Source organism: Castor canadensis, chromosome 6, assembly GCF_047511655.1.
Source record: "Castor canadensis chromosome 6, mCasCan1.hap1v2, whole genome shotgun sequence".
NCBI classification, from domain to species: domain Eukaryota; kingdom Metazoa; phylum Chordata; class Mammalia; order Rodentia; family Castoridae; genus Castor; species Castor canadensis.
In genome coordinates, this window is record NC_133391.1 from 68815796 (window position 1) to 68840889 (window position 25094).

Here is a 25094-nt window from a genome sequence, read left to right on the forward strand (position 1 = left end):
GAACACTTTAAGAGGATGCAACCCCTAGGCAGTTGGTGTCCCCTGACTTCTTAGAGGAACATGTGGCATTCAGCCAGCTGAGACAGTTCAAAAGGACTACACAAATGAGGGACTTCTCTAGATCTAGATTGAGTCATGGAGCAGGGTAAGGGTTCCTTGTGTAGTCCTCCTTCACAGAGGCATTAATATAGAAGGAAACTGACAAGTCAAAGGTCAAACCTCAGTGACATCATCCTTCTCTTTGGTGGCAGAATACAGTTTTCACATTTTGCTTGCTCTTGAGTTGTATCGACCTTAAAACCAGTCTCTCTTCTGCTAACAAAAGACCAAATGTAGTTTACTTTGAGGATTAGGATTTGTTTCTGGAACTTTGTACTCCAGTTGCTTAACTTCCCCTTCAGAATATGCAGGAGAAGAAAGAAATAAGTGTAATGATAACTCCAGTTGTTCCCTGTGGTACCCTAAACAAAATGGTTATTCCCAGATCATACTTTTTTTCCTTATTTTTTTAAGAATGGGAGGAAAGAAGCACTTGGCTTTGCTTAACTGCCTCCACATTTTTCTCTATGAGTAAGAAGTATGCAGTTGGTGGCTTTTTCCCTTTCTGTATTCAGGACAGTGACAAACTCACTGCCCATCTGCTCAGTCAGCTTTGTCTTGGAACCACACAGCCATCACCAGGGCCACCCAGTTGACAAGCACACTGCATCTAAATGTGTTTGACTGTTTGAAGAGAAAGAAAGTTCTCTTAGATGCTACTGCTTTGCTCAGACTGCAAAAATAAAAATGGATAGAGAGATAGATAGATAGATAGAATTATTAATCTTCTCTGTCCTTGAGAAAGTCTTGAATAAGTAGACAATTTATTCCATTGCAATATTAATTGTGTAGAAACACACTGTTTCATCAACAGAAGAAGCAAAAAGACACTATAAGTTTTTGGTACTTTGTACCACGTCTGTTATTTTTTTAAGCTGAAATATTCATGTACTTAAACCACAATCTATTAAATGGTATTTTATTTTATATATATATATATGAATTTAAAAGAAAGAATACACTCAACACAAAGTAGACATTGGCATGACATATTTCACTATCTGCATAATTAGGAATAACAATCCATAGATGTGCATAGAAATGCAACCTCAGAAAGGTGTGATACCTCTATAAGATGTAATTTTTTAAATTATCCTATCATAATGGAAAAACACTACCCAAGTTTCCATGGATAGTGTTCATTAGAAACTTGTGGCTTCACTTGATTTTTAACAATATTGGTATAAAGCAATTGTTTATTTCTATCACCTTGGGCAATTTTTATGGAAAATTAAATTTTAGAGATTTCCCAAAGGTAAAATTCAGGCTTCTCAATGTGTGCCATTAGTGTGTGAATTGGTTTACCCACTACTACTGATCTATAAATTACAATGACACCAGTCACTTTGTAATTAGAGGGGTTTTTAACTTCCTTTATTACCTTTTGTTTTGGTGGTACTGGGGTTTGAATTCAGGGCCTCATACTTGCCAGGCATGCACTCTACCACTTAAGCCACTCTACCAGCTAGAGGGTTGGTTTTTTTTTTAGCAATATTAACTTTCATCTATAAGAAGGATTATTTAAAAGATGCATCTTTCTAAATTAACACTCAATTAATTAAAGCTAGAATCCTGTAAGTTCTACTTAGTCTTGTTATTTTACTTTTATATTTTGTAATATTCTTGTAGGGTGAATAATTTTTACTATATAAAAACAAGACTGATTTTAACTTGTTCTTTCATGAATGGTTGACTAAATTAATAAATTTAACAGATCAAAGGGAAGAGGTTAAGGGAATAAAATAGAGGATGTAAATATGTTCAAAGTATATTATGAGCATCTATGTAATTATCACAATGAAATGCACTTGTGCTATTACTGTATGCAAAAAGATGATTCTAAATAAATTTAACAGTTCCAAAACCCCTGGGATTTAAATAAAATAAATTATGGGAAATGAAATAAGTGCATTATAGAAACAATAGAAGGAAATCGGTACATATTTTTATAATGTATCATTCCCTTTTAATCTTAATAGCAGTTTACTTCTCATTTTCACATAAATTTGGGTTAGCATCTTATCCAATATAACACTATTCTAATGAAGTTGATCAAGTAAAATCACAGAGGTCTATGTTGACTATGTTAGGAAGGTCTGTCACAATACAAACAGTCACATAGAATATGAAAGCATGATTTTCTTTGACAGTTAAACTGTAATGAATAAAAGCTTCTTTTGTTGTGAAAAAGTACATAAATAAAATCACTTTCTTCGATGCCTGAATATGATATTATTATTATTATTATTATTGATCTTGATTAAGGGATGCTTACACATTGTAGACTTTTTTGGGAAAAAATCTAGTTGTAAGTTCTTATTGTGATTTCAAACTGAAGTTCTTATATACTACTAGGAAGAAGGGAGGATGTAGGAGAGGGAGTAGAGGGCAAGTGATGATAAAGAGACAATGAATGTGATCAAGGCATGATTCATGCATGTAGTAACTATCACAGTGAAACCATTAATTTGTACAATTAATGTGATAAAATAATTACAATTTTATGATGAAGTTTTTAAAATATCAAGGTGAGCAGATGTGAAACAAACTCAAGTCTAAAAAACAAGTTTCTCACTATGAAAAAGAGACAACTATGATAAAGAGAGTAAAAATTCCATGCTGCACATATGATGCAGCATATCTGGTCAACAGGCAAAAATGAAGCATTAAGATCTCCACCTTCAATCTTTTCTTCATTCTCATTGCTGCAATTTCATATTCACTTCTTGTTTGATGACTGAACTGGCTTATGGTAGAGATAGTAAGCAGCCTTTCCTCAGCACTGTCCTGATTAATCTCTGACATGGACCAGTTCTCAATTGGAAAATGGTTTGATTTGTGTCTTTGACATCTTGTGGCTTAGGGTTTCCTGGGTGTCTGAGTGGGTAACTGAAGTTGGTGGGGTACTGACACTTAGTGATGGCTGACATTAGTTCTCATCACCTTGATTTTCCTTAGCCTCTTCATTGCTGTCTATCTAGGCCAAGTTTGGTAAGGTACCCTGGTAGTCAGTTCCCCAATTCACATCTACCTGTAGGAGAGTTGGAATATGTAGTGCAAGGAATAAGCCCTAAATTGTTTACAAATGAGGAAAGTTACTAGTAGAAAGAAACAGGATTGAGACACAAGAAAGCTCATGTTATTTCATAACATAATTCTGATATATGTGAGCTTTCACAGGACCCATGAATTGTTATAACTGAATCTTTGTGAAGAATGTGTTGTTAAGTCAGGAGTTAGGAGAAACAGACCTTTAGATGTCAGATGTTCTACCTTATCACTAAGTTCCTTCTCAGTGCACCCCTAACTCTCCAAGTCATAAATTCCAGACTCCTTATTTATTATCTCAGGATTGTTCAACTTTCTCTTCTTGAAACTGACTGAGTTACTGGAAATGCAATTTGGTTTCACTTTCCTGTTCATGGAAATGAAAGAGATTCTGAAATGGCACGGGACTCACACTCCTCTGTGATTGGTCACCAGCATGCTAAGGGATGGGATAGGACTCAGAGGAGTGTAAAAATTCTGTCCAGCTGTGTATTCCCTGAATTGCATGAGTAAGGCAGAGGTGGATTTCAAGTAAAGAGACTGGAACACAGTGGAGACGATTCCTGTGCCTTGAGCAAAGTGAGCACATCAACCAGACGCAGGATTTTCTGGTAATTCAGGAAGACCATTGAAAGCTGATTTCTGTCTTAAAAGTTCTCTTTTGCCTAAGGAATGTCTTGTTACCAAGACATTTAAGAGTGTGGACTGAGGATCCAGGATCCTCTACTTGGAAGCCATGTTGCTTGCTTTGTGCTTCTCCAGGTGCCTGTGTTCTTTATCATCTTAACCATCATCAAATCTTCTTGGGGACTGATTTGAGATGAAAACTCCTAATTGACCTACTGAAGTGTAATCCCAGCTGAAAATATTTGTCTACATCCCAGCCCTCTCCTTGCTATCCAACACACTGGATGGATTCCTTCACATTAATGTGCATCTTCTTCAAGCAGAAAATTGGCATCACCATTAATATATTCCTCCAAAACAGATCTCTTATAACTATAAAAGTAACATCTTCCCAAATAGTCCTTCTCTCCCATACAACTTAGAGGATGTCTGTGCTATAAAGTTCCTGAAGTAGTAAAGACTGAATTGTCACTCAGTTCTAGGAGCCAATGTTTCTCAACTTTGGCAGTACTGACATTTGGGCCTAAAAGACGTTGTATTGTGGAGGGGAGGGGAAGGATGTGATAGGGTGGAAGTTCCTGTCGTATGCATTATTGGATGGTAACAACCTCAGCTCTCTACATAAAACTCAACTCCCAGTTGTAACAGCCAGAAGAGTCCTAGGGGGCAAATGTCCCCAGAGGGAAAAGTTACCCTGTATGTAAATCACTGCTAGAGGCACTTGCATGTCTTCCACCTTGACCATGTTCTCTATCACTGGTTCTAAGTTGTTGGGACCTGCTTCATCCTCTTGAAGGTCTGGTCTGTCATTCTCTATTGAAATGTTTCCAGCAACCATCCTGCACCTGCCTTGACACCAACGCTGGCCCAATGTACACTTTATCCTACCAATCATAATGTTTTCCCTTTCCTGGTCCATGTGCATTTTGTATCAGAATATTAGAAATTGGTATTATTAAGGAGTTAATTTAATTAAGCTATTAAATTAATTAATTAAGATATTAATGGAGTGATTGATAAATATATAGGTGGCTGCCATTCAAAATTCAATTAATATGATTCATGAAATCTGCAGAGGTTTTGCATTTCATGCATTTCCTTTTCTGTTTGGTTTGGATTTTTGAGCAGTTATTTTTGGTTGTGTGCATGAGGGTTCAGCCCTCCATTTGGAATACAAGGACCTTGTGTTTGCAGTCAGATTGAACAGAGTTCTGTAACCTTTCTTTCCTGTACAGTTTTTTCCGGTATATCAGACACGGGACAGGGGATACCAGTACATTGAGTCTATAGGTTCTTGGATTGACTCAACACTTCATGATATAAAGAGAGCTCCTGTTTTGTATTAGGATGTTCTTTAACCCTCATCAGAATTCTGACACTCACTCTTTGTGAATAGATTAGGACTTCAATAACCCATGGATCAATTAGAACCACAGAATAGCCACAACTGTTCACAAGAGCAATTGGGCAGTTTCCTCATTTACTCCATTCATTCCCTAAATAGTAAATCATCACATTTTTTATGAACATTGGTGATGTAAGAGTGAAGAAAACAAAAACACATCCTGCTACCGTGAGGCTCATTTGTACTGTGGGATATAGCAAATAAATGGATAAAAATATCATATCATACAGCAGTAACCACCATGGAAAAAAAGAAACAAAAAAAGGATGACAATTTATGGGGCTATGTATAATATAGGTCTCAGTGAGACTAAAGTCTAAACAAGCATGATGTAATTTAAACAGGGCCTTGAGGATGGATATTAAACTAATAACCATGTGGATATCAGGGAACAAAAATTAAGGAAACAGGAAAAATAAATAAAAGTATCAAGATAAGAGCATGGCCCAGCAAGTGTGGGTAATGACAGTGATGTGTATGATTGCAGTACATTATATACATGTATAAAAATGTCATATTGAAAACCCTTATTCTGTACAATTAATGTATGCTAATTAAAATTTTAAAAGAAAGCATAACCCACAGAATTAAGGGTGGATGGAATGCTGACGCCAAGGAGTTCAGAAGTAGTACATAAGTTCAAAGGTGGGTTGTGTTTGCTTTCACTCGGAGCAAAATGAAAGTCCTTACGGTGGCTTCAAGGAGAAGAGTGACATGATCTAACTTATGTGTTAAAAGGATATCTTTGCTTGTATTTGATAATCCATGTTGTTGGCAAGAAAAAGTGTAGAAAACATCAATATATGTCAATTGACATAATCCAAGCTAAAAATGATGGTGTCTTGGAGATGGAGTGCTTGAGGTGTAACAAATGATCAAATGTGAGTTAAATTAGAGACAGAGTCCTAAATGTTGCTTACAAATTTGATAGTTGATTAGATAGAAAGATGAGTATCAAAGAATGGCTGCAAGAGTTTTGTGTGTTTCCTTAGTGAATGGTAAGGGTCTATATGCTGACATGAGAAGACTAGGAAAGGTAAGTTTTGGGAGAAGAAAATGTCAGGATGCCAAACCTGAGCAAGTTAAAAATCCTTTTCAGCAGGCTGGGGCTGTGGCTCAAATGATAGAGTGCCTCCCTAGCAAGCACAAGGCCCTTAGTTCAAACCCAATATTGCCACAAAAAAAAAAAATCCCTTTCAGCAATCATATTTTTTTTCCAACTTCCAGAATGACAGTCATGACCACTTAGCTATATAGTGGTACTTGATATCACACACACATACATGTATATGTGTGTGTTTGCATATATTTACATATATATGTATTTATGTATTATGACACTTTCAGGTAGGTCATGCTATTACTTAAATGATTTTCCAAATTTAATTATACTTAAGTGTAGGTTTGATTTGTCATTTTCTCTTATTTTCATTGTTCAATTTTGCCATCAGTGTTATTTCATATTTAATATGAATTTAACATGGAAAATATGTTTCTTTCCTCTCCCTTTTTTAAATCTATAATTATAAGATGTATATATATATATATATATATATATATATTGGTGCTTTGTAGAATTTTTTGAACTATTTGGATCTGACCTCTTATTTTTCAATAGGCAAGTTTAGTTTTTTCTATTTTTATCACGATTATTGGTTTACTGTCATTTTCTATTTGAAATCTCAGTAATTACAACACTTCATGTTTTATAGAAATCTATCAGATTCATATTTATTGAGAGAAGTTTTCCATGGCTCTTCAAATTGCTATGCATAAATTTTGGATGCCACTGTTTTTCCATTTGAGCTCTAAAGTATTTCTTGCCTATCTTTCATTCTTGTCTTGTTAGACTATTGTTATATTTAATAAATATTTCATTAAAGTCTAATTTTGTTAACTTGCATCATTTTAAGAATCCCTCTTAAAGGAATAGCTATCCTTTTCTTTATAACTTTTCTTTTTCACTTTTTAGTAAAAACAACAGTAAAGTTTGCTAAGAAAGGAGTTTAGTATGACAGGATAAGAATGGGGAGAAATAGGGGAAACGGGGAGAAACATTTTCTGCTCCTTGCAGAAAATGGAAATAAAGGCTCTATTTTCCTTTTTCTTTCTACATTAAGTTTACTCATGTTCTTCCTGTGTGGATTTAACATAAATTCCTTAGTCTGTTTGTTTTCATCTTTTGCTGTTTGAGTCTTCAGTTACAGTGATGGAATGAATTCCATCACTTCTTGTAAGGACTGCTATCCTCTGTAGTTCTAGCAAGCATGTCTCTTCTTTCTTCATTCTATTACCCCATTTATACCCATATCCTACTCTCATTCAACTCCAGTACCCATACTTAACAATTCTAAAGCTTTTAACATGTTTTCTTATATTTTACATATGTTTACAACATGCCAGGGTCAACCTGTGCATCTGTGATTTTAATTGATACAATGGCTGTATATCACAGTCTTTATTCTCTTACCACTTTTTCTTTCTTCATATATTTAGGATATATTCATTGCACATTAGTTACCTCTTTCTGTTCAACAAATTATCCCAAAAAATACTTATCAGATTAAAACAATGCACATGTATTATCCCAGCATTTCTGAGGACCATGAATATAGGCATGTTTTCAATGGACACTGACCTTCAGCTTTTTTCATAGGGTTGCAAATACAGTATGGAACACAACTGGGGTCTCATCTAAGGGCTCAGAAGGGGAATCACCTTCTTCTAAGTTTGTTTACACAGTGGTGGCATGATTTAGGTGCTCAAGAAATATCTGACTAAGAACTTCATCTGCTTGCTAGCTATTGGATGGAGATTTCCCTCAATTCTGACACATTTGAAAATATTTGAAAATATTTGTAGAATACTTAGATAAAGATTAAACACATACTTCTAGTCACAGACATAAAGGGAACTAATTGTGCTAAAATCACTTAAAATAATAGTTCTTTATTTCACCACAGTTACAAGGTGATCACTCAAGGAATTTTAAATGAATAATATTTAAATGAACTCTGACTCCATTGAAGTTTAGTTTCCTAAGTAGTCAAAAGCTTGACAAGATCGACAGAAATACATGCAATTATCCTAACAAAATGGAAAATCTTTCCTTAAGTCAAAATATTACTAAAAGAAGAACAATATTAAGATAATTTTATTATTATGGACATAGAGGATTAGGTTCTAGCTTTATATCAGTATGCTAATTTTGACCTTAGGTTTTGACCTTAGAAAAACGTTTAGATAATTTTTAAATTATAGCCTATTTAATCACACACATAAACTTTTGATAAGCTTCATCTTTTATATATTTTTTGAGATTACTCATACACTTTGCACAATTTTCCAATCCTTCTGAGGCTTTTTGGCCCAGCCCTCTTTTTTCTGTTTTTCAAATTCTTTAGGACAAAGATTATTTAACAAAATCCTTTTTGTTTTAAAAACATTCCATGTGTTTTATAGTTCCTTTTTATTTGCTGATTTTTGTCTCTTTTTCTTCCTCATTTGCATTTTGAAAAAAATTTACAAAATTTTAATTGTTTCTTTTTCCAATAAAACACTATTATTAGCCTTCTGTTTCAATAAAGACCCAGGAAGAAAAGCAATCTTAAACTTTTTCTCTGTAAAATAGCAATTTATGAAATCACATTTGTTAAGATCCAATTATGAAAGAGATTGAATGTAAATCATACTCAAGACAGATTAAGGTTACTGTCTACAAAATCCTTTTCCTTCAGTCCTAAGGTAAAGGATAGTTCTTGAATACCAGTATTTTAGTTAGGATAAGATTCTGTGAAAGACTTATTTTCTTTTCTTAGATGTGGCAGCAAAAGAGAGGAAGAAAGAGAGAACAGAAGCAATAATTTTGTTGCATTAACTCTACAATAATAATCATCCTAAAAATGTTCACATAAACATGCATGCATATAGCAGCCCTCTTTGTAATACAATTGTTACCTCTTATGTCCAGTTCAAAAACAATAGGAAAAGTTTTATTTAACAGGCCATCACATAATCAAAAGTATGCTTAGATTAGAGAAAATTTATAAAGAATTTGAAGAGATAACGTCATTTATAGTGCTCTTCATCTTCTCTGCTGCCCAAATGAAAAATAATGCTTCTTTTTTTCAATATTCAGGACCTCACACTTCTAGGTGAGTGCTCTATCACTTGAGTCACTCTACCAGCACAAAAAATAATCTCCATGGCAGACTACTAGAGAAAAAGTTGATCAAGGGGAGGGAGTAATGGAGGGTAAGAGAGGGTAAGAGGGATGGGTATGATCAAGGTATGTTATATGCATGTAGGAAATTGTCACAATGAAACCCATTCTTCTGTATAATTAATCTGAGATAATAAAAAAGACCCTTCATGATGTCACTTTTTTATGGAGTTTAAATAATTCAAAAAGTAAGATGGTAGTCGCCAATGGTAGAGGAGAAATGAGGTAAAACTGATGGCAAAATATGAAGTATAAATTATGCACAATGAAACCAATCTAGAGACTTAACATACAGCATATTATAATAATTGACAATATAATATTGCATACATAAAATGTGATAGTGAATACATATTAAATATTCTCATTATACACACACACACAAATGATAACAATGTACCAATGTAGAGTGATAACGATGGTACTTAGTTGGATTGTGATCATCATTTCACAATGTGTTCCTCTATCAAAACACCAAGTTGTACACCTTGATATAGAGAGATTTTATATGCCAATGAAATCTCAATAAAGCTATTAAAAGAAATGAACTTTATGTGGTAATGAGTAGCAGCTTCCTGTGTGGGCTTTTCCAAATCTCCTCACTAACAAATGCTGCTTTTCAAAAAATATTCCATACAATTATATTTTTTCATCAAATAAAAGGCTTAAAAGAAAAGAAAATAAAGCCTTGAATGTGTTGAAATATTACATGGAGTAAATGAGTTTAAACTTGGACTTGAAGGTAAAGAATCCTCATATTATAACAAGTTGATAATATTCCTCATAGAAAATGGCTCATTGACAGGCATTCCAAATACAAAAAAAAAACATGAAAAACAAATAACTGCAACATAAGAATTATGTCAATCAAATACAATTCCTGGTCTTTATTGATGTCTTGATTCAAACCAGTATTTTATTTTTTATAAAAGAAAACATGACTATATTTCAATACATAAATTATGTACAACCAAAAATTGAAGCATCACAGTAAAAAGAAGCACATTATTTCATTTGCAATGTATGACAAAATGTTTACATAATCACAAATCACCAGAGACTTTTAAAAGGGAAGTGAAAAAAACAGTACAAAATAACACAAATGGATAATATGGCAATATGAAGGTGATCTAGCTTAATATTAACAGAAATAGTTTATAATCAATGATTAAGAATATGCTATTATCTACTATGTGTACAGTTTTAGAAATGGAGTGCTCAGGTTCAAAAACCATAAGAACTTACTCCAATTAGGGGGAAACTTACTCAAATGTAGGTTTTGTGTATACTTTGCTGTGGCCAATTCCAATCCATAAAAACTATTCCAAACTAAAAATTTAAGTTTATACATAAGCATGTGTACTACATAGAAAATCTACAGCTAATACATCAGTATCAATTTGTGTGAAAAATATCCTAAGTATGATCAGAAAACTCCATAATCACCGATAACATTGTAGATTAGAATTATAAGAAAAAAGAATTGTGGCTCAAAAGTGCCATATTTCTTATAATTAAAATTTTCTTATAATTAAATGTATTATTAAATATATTTCAATAATATTTATTATTATTAAAATTGATAATACTCTTTCAAAAAAGTCAGTCCTACCCATAAATAGTGACTCACATCTATAACATCGGCACTCAGGAGGCTGAAGCAAAAAGATCACGAGAATAAGAACAGCCTGGGCTAGACAGCTTAACTATATATGGACTAAAACAAAAAAATCTGCCCTTTGAATTATTTTAAAATTTTATTTTAAAAATCAGTTTCAAATATAATCTGTGATAAATGACAATTACAAATACATGGGCTTCACACTTAGGCAAGCAGTGAGATGAAGTCAAACTGAAGTTCTCTGATGTAGAAGCATCTCCATCATTCCAGTTACAAATAGTATTATTGCTAATAGTATTTGGGTCTCTTCCCAGAAATGAGCTTTGTGTGTCTAGTTTATCTGAACAGAAAATCATATTTCAGTTTTGGTGAAGCAGGTAATAGAAACAATGGTGTAAGATCCTCAGTAATCACCACCCTGATACCAATTTTTTTTTAAATCGTAGTGCATGTTGGAGAGATTTGTTATTGGTCATTGATGACAATTATTAATTATTATTTACTTTTCAGCTTTATAATAATATTACATTTATGTTAATTAAATTTCCTATGTTTTGAGGGCACTTGCTGAAGAATGCTAGGATAGTTTGAATCTGCTGTAGCTAACCCCAGTAGGATTAGCTTTACTGGATATTTTAAGAACTTCAAAATGGGAAGCAAAATCATCTCATCTCACAGGAAACCATCCATTTGATCCAATTACACCTGACAAAGGGAAACATCCAAGGGGCAAACTCTGTAATCAATGATGCATCATACTCAACATGGCTGTGACAGGGGAGTCTGGATCAGGGAAGTCCAGTTTCATCAATGCCCTGAGAGGGGTTTGCCATGAAGGGAAAAACTTGGCTCCCATTGGGGTGAAGGATACAACAATGAACAGAATTCCATATGAACAAACACCCAAACTCCCCAAAGTGATCATATGGGACCTGCCTGGCATTAGAACCACGAATTTCCAGCCAAAAGATTATCTGGAGAAAGTAAAGTTCAGTGAGTATGACTCCTTTATTATCATTTCAGCTACACACTTCACAAAAAATGATGTAGACTTGCCAAAGCACTCAGAAATATAAAGAAGAATTTCTGCTTTGTGAGAAGCAGGGTGGGCTCTGATTTAAGGAATTAAAAGCACTGCAAACCATCTACCTATGATAGAGAAAAGGCCCTGCAGCACATCTGAAACCACTGTGTGAATTCTTTTAAGGAGAATAAACTTGACGAGCCACAAATATCTTGATCTCTAACAATAATTCATCTGAGTATGATTTTCCAATCCTAATGGACACCCTAATAATTGATCTTCTTGCTCAAAAGCACCACATTTTTATGTGTTCCTTGTCTAATATTACTGAGGCAGCCATTAAGAGGAAGAGGGAGTCTCTGAGGCAATTTATCTGGCTAGAAGCCTTGAAGGCTGGGACATTGGCCACCATTTCTACAGTAGGCATCATCAAGGACAATGATTTGGAGAAGCTGGAGACGATCTTAAACCACTATCAAGCCCTCTTTGGAGTGGATGATGTATCCCTGGAAGTTTTTGCTAAGGACTTGCAAGTGCCTGTGGAACAACTCAAGGAAATTATTAAATCTCCAACTTTTTGAAAACTAAGAATGAAGAAACCATAGGGGGAAAGTCTTTTGAGATATTTGGAGATATTTGCTTCAGCTAATGATGGCCTCCTTGCTACAGGGCTTTACTACAGGAAAAACATTTACTTGCAACTTCATTTTCTTGACACAGTGTCCGATGATGCTAAAGTTCTCCTTAAAGAGGCATGTTCAAGAATCCATCTGAAAACCAACCCACAGTTGGTGACAATGACAACACCAAATGGTCAACAACAGAATCATGTGGATAAGTTTCCTTTCTCACACTTCTTTTTTGGTTTTTAGTTTTTTGGGTTTTTTGGTGGAACTGGGGTTTGAATCAGGGCTGATACTTTCTATGCAGGTGCTCAACCACTGGAGCCACTCCTCCAGCACTGTTTTGTGTTGGGTATTTTTGAGATAGGGTCTTTGAACCACGATCATCCTGGTCTCTGCCTCCTGAATAGCTGGGATTACAGGTGTGCGCCACCAGCACCAGCTACATATTTTTCTTAAAGTAGTCAATCCACAGCCCCATGCGAAAGCCCAAGGGATAAACCCTATGGACCTTAATTACAGTGTAATAGCTCACTCGCACTCTCTCTTTTTCTTTCTCTTTCTTTCCCTCTTTTCTCTCTCTCCTCCACCTTTCTCCCTCCTTCTCCCTTTCTCTCTGTCTCTTTCACTCTCTCTCTCTCTCTCACTTGACAGGCTGAGTGTCATTTGTCAGGCTCTCAGCCCTTGTCTTCTCTAACTCCTTGTACAGATTATTTGGCCTGGAGCCTAGGTCTGGCTGGGTTGACCACTCAGGAGTCATTGGGAATCCTCAAATGCCCTGCCTTGTCCTCACTTATCATCTCAGAAAAAGGGGATCTCCTGACGTGGTGTCATGTCGGTTATCACTTCTCTTTCCTACAAATGCCTATATTTGGGGGAAGATGGGCCTTTGGGATCGTGGTTTAACTTTTCTGTCCTAGAAAGTCTGTACAGACTTTCTCCCTTCTCTGCTCTTGCTCAGCTTCATGGGGGGGAGTGGCAATGATCAGATGATTTCAAGGTCTGCCTGATGCCTGACACCTGGCAGGCTTTCAGGGTGACACCCATTTTTTCAATGTGGTAAACACGGGAACACAAAGAACATGATTCACATTGCTGGACAAAGTCTATAAATGCAACCTAGTAATCTTTCTACTTTCAATGAAAAATTTAGTGGAACTTTTATATAGGTCCTGAAAACACCAACAAATTTTTGAATGAATGTGTACACAGTCTAATTTGTTTTTCCTGATACTCTTCTATAATTTTGCACTGACATATAAATGTGTCCAGAAGTTCAACTTGCTCATAAGATGGTGAATATTGGTGTAATATTCTCATGTGGCTGTAAAATGTACCTTTGTACCTTTCTAAATGTATCATTTCATTTGGTAAACATAAGAGATAATGAGCTGGATTCTGTAGAACAGGAAATAAAAAAGAAATATTAGCTAAATTAAAACCTCTGGGGTATTTCGTAAAAAGAACAAGCAAAAAGGACAAGAATTTGAACTAAAGCTTTGTCTTTTTTTTTTATTATTGTTGTGTTGGGGATACATTGTGACATTTAAAAAAGTTCTTACAATATATGAAATGTATCATAGTTGGGTTTGTCTTTTGCAAGCCTAGACAACCCTTTAAGTTCTACTTTATTAAAACGTGTATATTTTGTGATGTTGTAGGATGAATATTTTTACTTTGTATGAAAATTAGAACACTTTTGACTTGTTCTTTCATGAATATTTGATTAAACTGATCAATTTAACAGTTCAAAGGGAGTGAGATTATCACAATGAAACTCCCTTATTCTATTAATGTATGCTACTAGACAATTCTAAATAAACTTAAACGCTACAAAACCCCCTGGGAAAAGAAAAATGCATTATAGAAACAACAGAAGGAAATTGTACATATTTTTACAATGTATCATTGCCTTTCAATCTTAATAGTAGTTTACCTACTGTTTTAAATAAATGTACTTAACAGCTTATCCAATATAACACTATTCTAATGAAGCTGATCAAGTAAAATCAGAGAGGCCTATGTTGACTATGTATAAAGAGGTTGGCTCAAGTTATGGAAACAACCAAGATGCCCCACTACTGATGAATGGGTTAAGAAAATGTGGTATTTATACACAATGGAATTTTACTCAGCCATGAAGAAAAATCAAATCTTATCATTTGCAGGTAAATGAATGAAACAGGAGAACATCATCCTGAGCGAAGTCAGCCAGGCTCAGAAGACCAAAAATCGTATGTTCTCCCTCATATGCAGACTTTAGATCCAGGGCAATTGCAGCAATGTGGTTGGACTTGGATCACAAGAAAAGGAGAGAGCACATACGGGAGATATAGGAATATGTAGAAAATCCAAAACATGAAAGCATTTGATGTCCCCACTCCAGAGGAACTAATACAGAAACCTTAAAACGACAGGTTATCATGAGCAAGGGACCAGGAACCAATGTAAAGATCAGATAGAGTTGAATCAACATGGGTGGTAACACATGGGTACATGAGAGCAATAGTAGGAATCTTTCTGTATAGCTACCCTTAACTCAACTAACAAAAATGCTTTGTCTTCCTTATTATGCTTATGTCTTTTCTTCAACAAAATCAGTGATAAGGGCAGAATGGGACTTCCCTTAAACTGACGGGGGGTGGGGGGGAAGGAGGGAGAGAGGGACAGGGTGCAGAAATGACCCAAACAATGTATGCACATGTGAATAAATGAACAAAAAAAGAATAAAAAAATAAAATTCATGGAGCTAGGAGAAAAAAAATAAAAAAAAAGAGGTCGGCTCACAGCATAGAAAGTCACATAGAATATTATATCATGGTTTTCTTTGACAGGTAAGCTGCAATGAATAAAAGCTTATATTTTTTGTTGTGAAAAAAGTACATAAATAAAATCACCTTCTTCAGTGCCTGAAAGAAGCATTGAAGATCTCCAGCTTCATTCTTTTCTTCATTCTCATTGCTGCAATTATATATTCACGTCGTCTTGTTAGATGACTGAACTGGCTTATGTAGAGATCGTCAGCTGCCTTCCCTCAGCTCTGTCCTGCTCACCCTCTGACATGGACCAGTTCTCAATTGGGGAATGGTTTGATTTGTGTCTTTGACATCTGTGGCTTAGGGTTTCCTGGGTGTCTGAGTGGGTAACAGAAGTTGTAGGAATACTGACACTTAGGTGACAGCTGACTTTAGTTCTCATCACCTTGATTTTCCTTAGCCTCTTCATTGCTGTCCATCTAGGCCATGTTTGGTGAGGAGACCCCTATGGAGTCATGGGCTATAGCCCTGAAACAATTCTATTTCAGTGCTCTATCTTGCTCTCCTCTACCCTGCTGGCCAGTGCCCTACTTCTCTTCTACCAGTACAGGAAAGTTGGAATATTGTGGTTGTTGCCCACAGTATTTCTGCATGGAGTAAGGTAGGAAACTTGGCCTATGTTAGGTCAGGCATTGATGGGCCTTCAGGAGCACAGTGCACTCCCTCCTTCTTTTCTACACTCACTATTCTGGTAATATTGTTAGCACTTGCCTATTTCTGCATCTATATTAGGAAATCGCAACTATAATAGTTACAATCTGCTGCACAATTACTGCCTTGGATTGGATCTCCACAGTTTCTTCCTCTGCACTCTTCTCTCCTTCAACAGAAAACTCAGTCTCTGCATCCCCTACACTGTGTAGGTTAATCTTCTCTGTGGCAGTCAGCTGTAAAAGTACATCTCCCTCAGTGTCATTCCCAGTGATCAAACCATATCCTTTTCTAACATTGAACAATTTTAGTGTTCCCAAACCATTGTTGGAATGACCTCCTTGTCCCTGCCAGTACAAAGCATTGCTGGGAGGCCTCTAAGGCCACTGTTCTCTGTTAAATTGTCTGTTCATGGTAAGTGCTAGGGGCTGCCACTGAATCTTGGCATTACTGCTCACTGTCATGGTGATGGCGACAGTGACAAGCTGGGCTTCAACTCTGTCTCCTCCTGGAGTAAAGGTGACTAATCTTGCAGTTCAGTTCATCTTCAGTGTTGTCTGGGGTCTACAGTCTGCTACAAATATTGATGAAACTACAAAGTAATTTCTTCTGTGTGGAAGCCATAATTCTCTGAAAATGCATAGATAGATATAGAGGTAGTAACAGTGTTATCTATCTCTATCTCTATATTGATCTATATGTGTCTTTGCAATGATACTTAAGTCTATGTGCTATGATCTTACCTTGTGTAAAATATGAGAGGTTACAGCAATGTTTGAAAATGGAATAATTCATGATGTCCTTAATTGAAGGTGGTCAATGTAGCTTTAGATGATAGATAGGTAGATAGATTAATAGATGCTCTTTACATTGAGTACTACATTTCCCCAATATATTTCCATAATGTGCTGAAAACATACCAACATTTGTATGCCTTTTATAAGTCACTCACTAGAATCACTTATACCTAGAATCAGATCATCTCTGTATCCAGCAAAAGAATGGCTCACAGCTTCTGAAGACAGGGGAGGGGCATGGAGGCTGTTTGTCTCCTGAATGGTTTCATTGATTTTGTAATCTAGCATAAAGAAATGCCAGCTATGAAAGTGCTGAGGTTATTTCATTAACTTTCTATGCAGGCTGAAAATTCCTTTGTCAAAAGAGAGCTAAGGAAAAAAAGATAACTAAATAAATATGCCATTTGAAACTAACTTCTAAAAATAGTATAAGAATATGTAGATTGTTAATTGCTACCAACTAGACTTTAGACATAATCAGACTTAAAAGTTGAAAATCCATTTATTTTTATGTCATTTGCTAAACATAGCTTTTTACTTCTGTTTGATTATACTTATACAAAAACCTATTATTTAACATAATAGCCTATTGAGTAAATTCAAGATTTAGCTTTGAAAAAGCAAATGGTGATGAATGTATTGTTGAGAGGCTAAAGGTCAGGTGGGGAGAGCCACATAAAGAGAATAAAGATGGATAGACTCAACAGGGAGGCTAGTTCCCTGTCATCTAGTATCCACCGAGCCTCCCTTCAATTTTGTTACTTCTCCCTTCATTTCATGTTGATATACTTCTGTCCTGACTAGCAAGCAGCAGAGTGACATGCTTTCACTTTCACTTTTCCAGCCATGCCATGAATTCCTGTAGATGCAGCTCTCTTTGTCACATTGGACAGAGACCACTGAGAGATAATGAGTTCCTACCACTGTCATGGGCCCTCTGTTTTCTCCAAGTGCTGGATGCAGACAGAACTGCAGGGCCTGACACAACCCTGAGTCAAAACAAACAACCTGAACCACAATGTTGAAATGATCAGTGGCTAAGACAAGTGAAAATCTGGCCACAGCAGGTATTTTTATCTGCTTTAGATGATCTCTACAGTCTTATCACCTGGTTATACAAGGATGCCAGCAAAGCATCCGTGAGATGTAGTTGGAATCATGCAATAGTTGTGATCAATGACGTGTGTGTGTGTGTGTGTGTGTGTGTGTGTGTGTGTGTGTGTGTGTGTCCTTCCTCATGAAATTTCAAGGTCAATGAAAATAGGTTGGCATGAGGGGTTTATTTCCCTCTGGACCACCATCACCATGCATAGTTTAACTTATGGCCATCTTCAGTTAACTATTGACTGATAACAATAATTTAGAAGGTGGTCAGAGAAGTCTGCTAGCTAGGGTCTCAATTGTTTTGACTAAAATGTGAGTAAGTTCCATTCAATCCTAGAGCTACTGTGTACTGAGGACATTTGTTGGGAGTGAGGGTTTTGCATGTACACAGTCCTACACAGCTATGTGGGACCATCCATGCTGACTTTTCAATCTTTCTGTCTTTTCATTGCTGCACCAAAATTTCCAAACCCGTGGTGTAACTCTCCCTCTGTCTTATAACAGTACTAAGTTTGTGGGAAATATAGTCATAGAAGCTGAAAGTGGGGAATATCTAGGGTGAGACAAATTGGCATTTTCACAGGACCCAGGAATTGTCATAACTGAATCTTTGTTCAGGATGTGTTGTAAAGTCAGGAGTTAGGATAAAAAGACCTTTTGGTGTCATAGAAGATGTTCTAACCTGTTACAACATTCCTTCTCAGTGTTCCCTAACTTGCCAAGTCACAAGATAATAAATAAGACACCCTATTTATTGAAAAGGATAGTTCAACTTTCTCTTCTTAGAACTGACTGATTTACAGGAAAGGAAAAAAAAGTGCTCATTTGGTTTCACTTTCCTGTTTGTGAAAATGCAATAGATTCTGGAATGTCATTGGATCCACACTCCTCCGTGATTGGTCAACAGCACACTGAGGGGTGGGACAGAAATCAGGTGAGTGTATAAGTCCTATCCAGGTGCCTTGAATCTGCTTTCAAAAGTGAGGCAGAGGTGGACTTCAAGTAAAGAGACTGGAGTCCAGTGGAGGACAATTCCTGTGCCTTGAGCAACAACGAGCTCACAGAATTTCCTGGTAATACAGGAAGAGCATTGAGAGCTGATTTCTGGCCTAAAAATTCTCTTTTCCCTGAGGAATGTCTTGGTACCAAGACATTTAAGAGTGTGGACTGAGGATCCAGGATCCTCTACTTGAAAGCTAAGAAGTTGGTGGAAGGGAGACAGGATAGACTTATGGATTGTTGTAGCTAGTCACTTAAGTTCAGGTAGTCTACAACAAATGTTTTAGATATTATTATTTGGATAAAACTTATCCAATTGTTTTAGCCTGCCTCTAGTGCCTCCCCTAGAATGGTTGAAAAGTCATATATCAGAATTATGTTATGAAATATTACTACTGAATAGATGAACTTTGTTGTGTCTCCATCCTGTTTCTTTCTAGTCATAATTTTCACCCATTTCCAACCCATTTAGTACCTTTCCTAACACTAGGGGGAGTTAGATTGGAAATAGGTACACTCTGCATGCCGCTCTGTTTAACTAGCTCTGAGTTTTCTTCATTTTCATTTATTTTTTAATTGTAAAGTAGAAACGGTAATACACTTCTCATATGGGTACCAGTGGGAGAGGAGAGGGTAAACAGAGAGACTGAAGGAGGGTAAATATGGTGGATATATTTTGTATGAAAATAGAACAATGAAATTTGTTGAAATGGCTCAGAAGTGGTGTAAAGGGGATGAGGAAGAGTGATAGAGAAGATGACTCTAATTAAATATATTGTAAGCACATATGTAAATATCAGAATGCATTCCACCTATACAACTTTTATATCCAATTAAAAAATAACTTTCTCTTATATTTGTGAAGTAAATCATGTCACAGTTATTCATAAAATAATATCACTGAGACTTTTTCATCTTTTGCTCATTTTGAATCTTCAGCTATAGACGTGGAATAAATTCCATCACTTCTTGTATGAACTGCAATCTTTTGTAGTTCTAGCAAGAATGTCTCTTCTTTCTTCATTCTATTACCTCTTTTATACCTATATTCTACTCTCATTCTATATCAGTACCCATACTTAACTATTCCAAAGCTTTTAACATGTTTTCCTGTATGTATACATATGTTTGCAACACACACAGGATCAACCTGTGTTTCTGTGATTTAATTGATACAACGGGTTTGGATCACAGACCCTACTTTAGTTCAACTTTCTCTATATATTTTTAGGATATATTCATCGCACATTAGTTATCTCTTTCTGTTCAACAAATTAAACTTTAATTTAAATGCTTTTAATTGTTTAAATAATTAAAACAACATACACTTCTTATCTCAGTTTCTGAGAGCCATGAATATAGACATGGTTTCTCTGGATGCTCCCTTTCACCTTTTTTTCACAGGACTGAAAGCACAGTGTAGAAGAGGGCTGGGGTCTCATCTGGAGGGAAGCACCTGCTTCTAAGCTTATTTACGTGATGGCGGCATGATTTAGGTACTCAAGGACTATCTGAATGAGAATTTTAGCTCCTTCTTACCTATTGGATGGAGGCTGCTCTCAATCCTTACCATGGGTTATCTGCCAAATGTTAGTTTACTTCTTCAAAGTCAGCTAGAAAGAGAGTCAGTTAGTAAGATGAAAGCACAATCTCTCAACAGAATCAAGGAAGGAACACCCAGTATTTGCTATATTCTGTTGCTCAGAAGCAAGATGCAGGTCTGCCAGCACTGAGGGATTGAGAATGGCAAAAATGAATAGGGAAGAAGCCAGGGATGGTTGAAGGTAATTTGAGAATAGTGCCTAACAAAATTGTCTCTTGAATTTTTTTTTCATATCCCTTCCTACTTGTACATTTGTACATTTGTACCCTTTGGAGGCATCCACTCTACTTCATTTATCATTCCTCCAGTGATAGAAACTACCAATACCTCCCAGTCCACGCTAATGTATGCAAAGCAGTGATTCAAATACTTGTGAGAAGAGACACTCACTTGATAGCAATTTGTAAATACAGGCAGTCTCATCCTCACACAAAAAGTCTCAAGAAGGCCTGATTCCTATCTCCTAAAGACACACCAGACAAGGGGAGTAGCCATGAGGCCCGATTCTAGATTCTGCTCCATAGCTAATTCCTGTCTCCTACATGTGACCCAGTCCTGTAGTTGCTGAATGGCTCTTCATTTAGGAAAAGACAGAGCCCCCCCTTTTCGGCACTGAGTAAATACAACCCTCTCCAATTTTGGAGGACCACTGATGCTAGGGAGTCCAGCTGGTCCTGTATGGTCACTATGGATCTAACCACTCATTTTATGTTGTTTGTTAGGTCCACAGATAATTGATTATAGTAGGAGGCTTGATGAAGCAATTCCTCCTATGCCTGGTCCTATTCCAGCCATTATTCCTAATCTAATTAATAAAGGTATGAATTGGATAGCTCTCTTTGACCATGTGTGGGCCACCAAAGGTACAAGAGGGTCTGATTGTTAGGCACTATGTTTTTCTGGGGAGTGAGGAGTGCTAATATGCAAATGCCCTTCCAGTTAGCTGGCAACTACTGACAAGCAAGGGTCCCACATACAAAGAAGGTTCCTGGGCTGTTGCACCATAGTCTGTCAACTGTATATCTAATGGTAGTAGCTGAAGAGTTGGATTTGGGCACATTGGCTAGCAGCCAGTTACCCCACTGGAATGTATCCTCTTGAGTTGTAGATGCAATTAGGGGCCCTCTATATAGCTGTATATTGCTTACTTTGGGTTTTGTTCTTGTGGAGTTGGGAGTAGTATCATGCACACTGTGTTTGAGGAGGCTCACTGGGGTCGCTACATAATGGAGGGGATCTGAGGACAGGCAGAGCCAACCATCACCTGCCAACAGTGGGTTCCTAAGATTAAGGAGGTGGTGACTTGCATTTAACAGGTTGTACAGTTGGGGTTCCAAGGTAAAGTTCCCTGTCCCAGAAGGAAGACTTAATGGGGGTCATGGTGGCGCAGATCAATGTCTTTTATAGACTCGTAGATGCCTAGGTAATCACCTCTGGATGACCTCTCTATATTTTCAGCTTTTCCCTTTGTAAATTGATATGGGGACAGGGTGGACAGGTAAGGTGCCCAGACATAATGAGGTTTATTTCTTCCCTCTATCATTTCATCATTCCATGCCTTTAAGGGGTCCCCGCATTTCTGCTAGTAAACTGCCTGCCCTGTAGTGCCTTTGATCTTGCAGGACCCTGTCAGGCCTGTCAGTTTTCCCTTATATGTTCCTCCTCTGGTACATTCAGAAATTGATGTTTTGTATGTGGGTGCCAGGTATTGGTAATAGGTAAAGTCATATTGTAACTTTCCCTGGAAGGAGAGAGGTTTTACACAAACTGAACAGTCATCCTGGCTTCTAGATGAGACAACCTTAAAATGTAATAGAGTCAGGAGGCAAAACACCTCAGAGACCTCATGCCTGAGACTGAGGTATGGGCTATAGATAGCACCAAACAGCAATAAGGCTTCCTACTATGAGGAGATAACAGGAGGCCAGCAGTAATTTCTGGGCTATGTTCCAATCCTGGGGAGCAGTGACAGCCAGTCCTAGTGGGAACAGTATTGCAACAATGCTAATCAGCAGGATAGGGTACAGATGGCAGCAAAGGGGATACATTTATGTCCTGGCTGACGAATCCTAAGACTTCTGCCATGCTTTGACCAACCAGCTTCTGGGAGGTGGTTGGAGCAGGGCTGGAGCTCTCTCAGGCGATGGTGTACTGTTGTGATGTCCTCTGGAACCTCTATTTGAGGGGATTAGTTGGGTCACAGGTGGCCTGCCAGTCGTTGGGGCCTGCAAGGGCTGCTGCCTTTTTTCTGTGGGAGTGATGAATCCAGGGAATGACACCTGCAATTTTAACAGCTGTAGGAGTTGCTAATATTAATAGATGGGGACCCATCCAACTGGGTTGGAGTGGTTCCTTCTTCCAATCTTTTACCCATACCATATCCCTGGGTTGGTGGGGATGGGCTCGGTTACCCATGGGGATTGGAATCCTTTCTAAGACTTCCCGGGAAATGTGGCATAGGTTTTTCCTAGGGCCTGGAGATGTACGGACATGTCTAGATTTCCAATTTGCCTGAGGTCCCCTCTAACGCTGTTTATTATGGGAGGGCGTCTGCCATAGAGAATCTCAGACGGTGAGTAGCCTGAGGGTCTAGGGGTACAGCGTGCCCTGAGCAGAGCCAATGGTACCATGCTTATCCAGCAGGATTGTGTCTCTTGGCAGAGTTTAGCTAAGGTAATTTTAAGAGATCACTTCATGCACTCTACTTTCCCTGAACTCTGAGGCCTGTACACTGTATGGAGCTTCTATTTTATTTTTAAAATTTTAACCAGGCCCTGGACTATTTTCGCCACAAAGGCTGGTCTGTTATCTGATCCAACAGAAAGGGGGAGCCTATATCTGGGGATAATTTCTCTTAAGAGGGACTTTACTACCTCTCATGCTTTCTCTGTGGGGTGGGGGGGAAGCCTCAACCTACCCTGAGTAAGTGCAGACAAAAACCAAGAGATACGAGTATCCTCTACAGGGCTTGACCTCTGTGAAGTCCACTCCCAGGTCCTCAAAAGGCATGGTGCTTGTTGTTTTTACCCCAGGGTTTGGCTTAGGCAGTTGACTCACATTGTTTCATGCACATGTAATGCATCTAGCACTTACTTGGGCACACAGGTTGGGGAGCTTGGGAATGAAATAATATCTGTCCAATAGTTTTCAAGGGCTGTTTTCCCCAAGTGCATTAGCTCATGCTGTTGTTTTACAAGAGGAACTGCTACAGCAGCCTCCCTTTTCTTGTATTCCTTTTTCATCTTTTGCTCATTGTTCTTCCTCCTTGGTGTAATTCAGGGTGGGAGGCAGCTCCAGAGCCAACAGAAGTTTGGCAGTTTGCTGTGGCACTTCATGGGAGCTTAGCTCTTCTGCTGCCATCCTTGCCACCTGGACAACCAGGCAGTTCCCTCTACTGACATAGTCCATGCCCCTTTGGTGGCCTTTCAGTGCATGACAGCCACTTGAGATGGTTTCCAGACTCCTTCCAGCAATTGGGGGACATCTTTGTTTTTAATCTCTTTTCCCCCTGCTATCAGCAGTACTCTTTCCTTGTATATTGCTCCTTGCATGTGCAGGGTGGCAAAGGCATACTTTGAATCTGTTTAGATGTCCGCCCTCTTTCCCTTTGCCATGGACCCACTGTTTGGGTGAGAAGCCCCAGAGCTGTGTGATTTTTCTCACAGATGAAGAGATTGAATGGTCATGTTACATACAGCAGCCCTAGCACAGAGGCAGTGGTTAACAGCCTTTATCTCTTGGAAAACCTTTTCTTGGTCTGGTCCCCTTTTCAGAGGGTCCTTTGCAGAGCCTGCTGTTGCCTTATACAGTGGTTTGGCCAGGCTTGACTATCCAGGTAGTCAGATGCAACAGAATCCTGCCACTCCCGAGAATTCTCGGACCTCCCTTTTGGCCTTTGGCTGAGGGATGGAGCAAGTAGCCTGTTTCCTCTCTGGACCCAGGGCATGTCGTCCTTCTGAGATGATGAGTCTGAGGTTTTAGACCTCTTGCTGGCAAACTTGGCCCTTTTTCCAGGAAACTTTGTATCCTACCTCAGAGAGTCGGACTAGCAATGCCTTTGTCCCCTCCCAGCATTTCTCCCAGTCTTGGCTTGCCAGGAGCAGATCATCCATGTATTGGAGTAAAGTATAGCTTGGATTTCTTCCAGGAAAGTTGACAAATCCACCACTAGGGCTTCCCCCACACAAGATGGGTGAGTCTTTGAATCCCTGAGGCAGTCTGCTCCAGGCCATTTGTGCTTTTCTTCTAGTATGGGGGTCTTCCCATTCAAAGGCAAACAGAGGCTGGTTAACAGGTGCCAGGCAGAGGCAGAAGAAAATGTCCTTTATGTCCAGTCAGGTAAACCAGCTTGCTTGCAGTGGTAGAAGGCTCAGGAGAGTGTAGGGATTAGGAACTACTGGGTGCACTGTGATAATGGCATTGTTGATTGCCCACAGGTCCTGGACAGGCCAGAAA

At 37.8% G+C, this 25094-nt stretch overlaps 1 pseudogene; it reads left to right on the forward strand.

Annotated features, from left to right (window-relative positions):
- Nucleotides 1-9426: 9426 nt before the first annotated feature.
- LOC109693552 (interferon-inducible GTPase 1-like) lies at nucleotides 9427-12918 on the forward strand (annotated as a pseudogene).
- Nucleotides 12919-25094: the final 12176 nt, after the last annotated feature.